This window comes from Rutidosis leptorrhynchoides, chromosome 9 (assembly GCF_046630445.1).
Source record: "Rutidosis leptorrhynchoides isolate AG116_Rl617_1_P2 chromosome 9, CSIRO_AGI_Rlap_v1, whole genome shotgun sequence".
NCBI lineage: Eukaryota > Viridiplantae > Streptophyta > Magnoliopsida > Asterales > Asteraceae > Rutidosis > Rutidosis leptorrhynchoides.
The window spans coordinates 61401493-61407815 of NC_092341.1; the positions used below are offsets into that span (position 1 = coordinate 61401493).

The 6323-nt window shown below is 31.6% G+C and overlaps 1 pseudogene; it reads right to left on the minus strand.

Annotated features, from left to right (window-relative positions):
- Positions 1-2706: 2706 nt before the first annotated feature.
- On the minus strand, positions 2707-4460 carry LOC139866081 (malate dehydrogenase, chloroplastic-like; annotated as a pseudogene).
- Between the last annotated feature and the right edge of the window lie 1863 nt (positions 4461-6323).

Sequence of the window (6323 nt, forward strand, 5' to 3'; positions counted from 1 at the left end):
CTTGTTAGTGATACTTAAATATTTCTCATTTTCTGCCGTTACTGACTGATAATCATATCCATTAAGGTATATGTCAGAAAAACTCAATAAATTTCTGCTTGACTTAGGAGAGAATAAGACATTATTAATTAAAAATGTTGTACCGTTTGGTAATATGAATTTTGCCTTTCCTATCCCTTCTATCAAGTTAGCAGCACCTGATATTGTATGTATAGTTCCTTCCGTTGGTTTCAAATCAATGAAATATTTTTCAGATTTAAGTATAGTGTGTGTAGTACCACTATCTGCTATACAGAGATCTCCACTACTTGATTGATGTTGTGTTCCAGCAGAATTCATATTAAACTTCATATATAAGAAACAAACAGTAAGTATATAAATGTTTATTACACACAAATAGATAAAACTGAAACATTTGACATACATAGAATTGAAACATCAAACATAGAACTGGAACATTTGATAAAACATATAGAACTGAAACATTTGAGAAAACATGATGACAAAGGTTAAATCGTTTTATTTATAAAAGAAACATATTAATTTAATTCAAGAAATCTTCATATAAATCAGATGGTTGCTCAGTGACTGTTGGATCAATATTATCCACAAAATTTACTTCCTTTTCTTTACCTTTCAGCGAATCCTGATACATCTTAACAAGATGTTTAGATGTTCGGCAAGTATTAGCCCAGTGGCCCATTCTACCACATCTGTAACAAGATTCTTCAGAATTTTAGAAGAATTTTCTTCAACATCTTGTTTAGTGGGCTTGTTTTGTGGTTGATATTTATATTTTCGTGGATTATTATTTCTTTGACCACCACGGCCACGACCACGGCCACGTCCACGCCCATTCCCATTACCATAAGGATGGTTTCTACCATAGTTATGGCTTTTGGCATGATGATGGCGATGGTTATTATAACCACGACCTTGCCCGCGTCCTTGTCCCTGTTTATAATTATTTGCAGTATTTGCTTCAGGGATTGCAAGTGTACCAGTAGGACGGGATTGCTGATTTTTCATTAATAGCTCATCATTTTGCTCTGCAACCAAGAGATATGAATTAAGTTCAGGATATGTGTTGAACTTTAGCATTCTCAAATTTTTTTTGCACTGTGATGTTGGCAGCATTCATTGTGGAGAAAGTTTTCTCCAACATGTCTGCATCACTTATTTCATGTCCACGGAATTTAAGTTGTGAGACTGTATTATACAGAGCTGAGCTGTATTCATTTACTTTCTTAAAGCCTTGGAACCTTAATGTTCTCCATTGATCCATAGCAGCTGGAAGTAAAATTTATCTTTGATTATTGAATCTGCTTTTGAGACCTTCCCATAAAACATGGGGATCTTCTACAGTCACATAATTATTTTGTAAGCATTCATCAATATGTTGATGAATAAAGCAACATGCCGTTGCTTGTTCTTTTTCAGAACAAGTGTTGTTTTCATTTATGGTTTCAAGAATGCCCATTGATTTAAGATGCATTTTTACTTTTATAACCCATGGCATGTAGTTGTTTCCCGTTGATTCTAAAGGAGTAAATTTAAGCTTTTCCAGATTCGACATTTTCTATTATCAAAAATTAAAACAAACAACATGATAAATTAGAGTCAATTTATATTCATAAGTATATAAACATTAAACATAAATTTAATATAACATAAATGATAAGTAGGCGACAGTGTCGACCATATGTAAGCAATCATAAATAAATGTTATATAACATAAATGATAATTAGGTGACAGTGTCGACCATATAAATGTTAGATAATAGAAATATAAATGTTAGTAACATAAATGATAATTATGCGACAGTGTCTACCATATAAATGTTAGATAATAGAAATATAAATGTTAGTAACATAAATGATAATTAGGCGACAGTGTCGACCATATATTATTCAGGTGGTATAACCGACCATATATCATTTAGGTGACAGAGCCAACCATAATTAGTATTAAGATTATCGTGCTGATAACGTGTTATAATTCAGTAGGCTTATAACTACCTTTAGTGGTTTGATTCTTGATGTTATAATTCAGTAGGCTTATAACTACCTTTAGTGGTTTGATTCTTGATTAAGAATGCTAATAATGAAGTGTAAGAACAAAAATGATAATGGAGAGAAAGAAAGAAACACTTTGTAAGTGTGAGAAAATGGTGCAAGTTTAATGCTTGCATTCATGGCTATTTATAGCAAAAATATCACAAGTTTAGGTAATACAATAATATTACTTTTGTGTATCAATAATTGACTATCCATTTATATATATATTTATATATTATAACATAAATAACTTATTTTAAATTCGACTATTGAATTTGAAACCGACTTTTCGTCTATACAAATTAATAATAAATAATAAATTTAACAAATTATTAATTGAATTCGGTTTTTGGTTAAACTGAATTAAAAAAGTAAAACCGAAACCGAATTCAAATTCGATTTGATTTTCTTTTTCGATTTTCATTCGATTCAGTTAACCGAATATTTAACACCCCTCAATTTCATTGTAGCAAATTCATAATTAACAAACAGGTCAAAATAGAAGTCAGATCGAAAAATAGGTCAATTTGAATTAACCTTGAATTATTTTGGCAAATTCAATTCAATATGTTGTGTTGGAAAAACAAAAACGAAGTTATTAAGTAGTTAGTAGTAGTACATTGCTCAGAAAACAAAATTGTGCAACAATAGTAATGATATCTCCAACTCATCATCCCTCCAATCAAAAAAGTAACCACAAATTTTCACAAGTCTTATAACACAGTACAAAACTGAAGATGGTTATACCATATAATGACCAACTCTCTGTATTATTACCTTGTTAGATGACTTCATGGTTCTAAGTTACATTAAACTTCAAGCAGATATTGTTTATTTATTAGCAAAGTTTACACCTTTCTCTATGCTTCCCTTAAGCTCGGTTTTAAGAGCTTCCAAACCGTTCTTCTCGTATTCCGTTAATCCCTGAAGATCGGAAGAGAGAACAGCCTCAACACCTTGCTTTCCAATCTTAACCCTCGATGCAAAAAACGGTAGTTCCGTTAGTTCAGACTGAACAAACGAACACTCGTAAACATCACTATCACCATCAAGCGCACGAAGAGACGACTCCACAAATCGTGCAGCTGCATACGCCATCGAAAGTGTCGCTGACCCGGCACCCGCTTTTACCTCGACGACCTCTGTTCCCGCGTTTTGAATCCTAACCGTTAGATCATGTACTTCTTCCTCAGTAAAACTAACTGAAGGTTTGGTTTTCGACAGCAGGGGTAAAATGGTAATTCCTGCATGACCACCGATAACGGGGACATCAACATCCATAATGTTTAGATTCTTTTTCTGAGCAACAAACGTGTTAGATCACACCACATCAAGAGTGGTAACACCGAAAAGCTTCTTAGGGTTGTAAACGCCTTTTTGTTTTAACACCTCAGCAGCAATTGGTACGGTTGAGTTAACCGGGTTACTAATAATATGAACGAAAGCGTCAGGACAGTTATCAGCTACAGATTCAACTAACGACTTAACAATACCAGCGTTAATATTGAAAAGATCGTCACGTGTCATACCAGGTTTTCTAGGTACACCAGCAGGAATAACAACGATATCCACGTCTTTTAAACAATCGGCTAATTCATTGTTTCCAGTGAAATCACGAATTCGAGAAGGAGTGTTGCAGTGGCTTAAATCAGCTGCAACTCCTTTCACATTTGCTATATCGTAAAGATGAAGATCTGAAACCAACGGTGACATTTTGACCAAAAGAGATAGTGGTTGACCGATACCGCCAGCAGCTCCTAGTATAGCCACTTTGAACGATGCCTTAACTTGAAATGCGTTTGGTGATGTTTGAATCCGACTTTTGGTGCTTTCATTGCCCAAAAATGACCCAGATTCATTGTTTCGGGATCCAACTGCCTTGAGGTTGTTGAAATTGTTAAAATAGTTCTGTGAATGGAAGTTTATTCTGTTTGACTTTGATTGTGTGAGGGAGCTAGCTTTGGAACCATATGATATCGATCCGATAGAGATGGTACTTGCTGATGTGGCAGCCATCTTATAACCTGAAGAATACATTATACAACTGAGATCGGTTAACGTAAAACCTACTGTACTAATTACTGTTGTTGTTATGCAAAATGTATTAGATGATAGGATAAAGTTCATAGATCATAAGGCTTTAATATAATTGTGCAGTTTATGATCATTATTCAAAATAACCATTTGATAACATCTGATCATAATTAATAAGTGTCCTATTAGGATCATTATTTAAAATAACAATTTGATAACATCTGATCATATTAATGGTTTAAACTGGTCTTATGTGCAACAAATACGTTTTAAACCTAAACACGATTTTTTGCAAATCAAAAGTTTGATTGAGAATTAAGCATGTAAATAGTAAAACAAATTTGTAATCCATCTTATTCATATGCAAATTAATAATAATATATGCTATTTGATTTACAATTTTAGTTCATAGAATATAGAATATATACAGTATACAACATTGAAAATTAGAGAAATATTATGATCATATTCATACGGCTGAAATTTTATTCAAATTAGACTGCTGATCGATCACATGTCAAACGAAATTCAAAAGCGTCACAATTACACAGGACTAGCATCTAAAATTGATTAATTAATTATTAATTAATTCTGATAATAGTAACAATAGTAATTAACAATTAATCATCCGTCAGGAGCTTAAATAAATAGAAATGAGTTTAAAATATGCACACAGATAATGTGATGTGATAAAATTGCAAGCGTAATTAGATATGAAACTGAAAGTAGAGTTTTGTAGATCTTAGGAAGTAAATGAATCATGAAAATGAAGTAAATAGAGACAAAATTTATATACGTATAGAGTATAGACGTACCTGTATTAGAAAAAAAGAAAGAAAAAAAGAAAGAAAAAAAGAAGAAACAGGAGAGATGCAAGTGAGAATGGGTTTATGTAGAACGCGGGTGGGAGAAAGATGTGTGCTACACGTGTCCATGAAATTTTTTGACTAGTGGAATAGAAACTTTTCAATGTTGTATACGATAATTTTGTTAGCCATTATATTAGTTGGTGTCAGCATAAATGGGGAAGTAATCAATCGGAAGAAGCGGGGGAAAGCAATTTTTTTTTTTAGATTTTTTTTTTCATACATCAAGATCACACGAAAATATGAATATTTTAAAAAGACACTTCGTGATTGTTGGTATGATTTTCCGTATAGCGGCTGTAAGGTACCGGTACAAGACAATAGCTGCTCAGCGTGTGGCGTATAATGTTGATTGTTGTTTACCCTCGAGAAATTATCTCTGCAGACCCGGAACACGGATGGATGATCCGTGAGGTGGCCTCAATCAATCCGAGGATCAATCTGAAATTAATCCGTATAGCGTACTGCTGCTAAGCGGCTAATGTATGTTTAGAGTGAGAAAGAACTGTGTGAGAGATAAAGTGTATTTCTATCTGACTGAAGTTTAGATCAGAATGATGTGAAATGTGGTGACCCATGGGCTCTATTTATAGGCGTAGAATGTCCGAAATTCTCGAGATACACGTGTCAATCACTGAATGGTTCTGTTACGTGAAGTATCCGGAATGTCGGTGGCGTGTGCTGACGTGGCTGCGTGTGACGAGCCGGAAATTTCCGACCAAATTTAAACTTAATCTTTATATGTTTTCGACACGATAAGCAAAGTCTGTTATGTTGAATTTCAATATTTTTGTATTTGTTTCATGAAACTATTTGACCTTTGACTACTCCCGACGATTCACGAACAATTGTTTGTAACTAAAAATGTATATATATAATAACCTGAAATTTTAAAATATAATTTAAGCATTAAAAATTAAATAAGTAAAATAAAGCATAAAATCATTAAGTTGTACTTAAAAGGAATTTATATTAAATATATGATTTCTATAGATAATTACTATTATATGTATATAATAATATAAATAAAATGTATAAATAATAAATATTCAATAAAAGTTGTTATATAATATATTACATGATTAAAAATTACATAAGTAATAATATATACATAATTGTTGTAGTAATATTATTACTTTCACTATATTTATTAAAATACATAACAATATTAATAATATGATGATATAAATATAAAATTTGACACATATCAATTGTTATATTTTTATTATTATTAATATTATTATTATCATATTAGTATAATTAGTATTAGTATTAATATTAATAATATTATTTGTATAAATCTTATAATTATTATTATCAGAAATATTATTTATTTGTTATTCTTATTAATAAAAATTATTATTA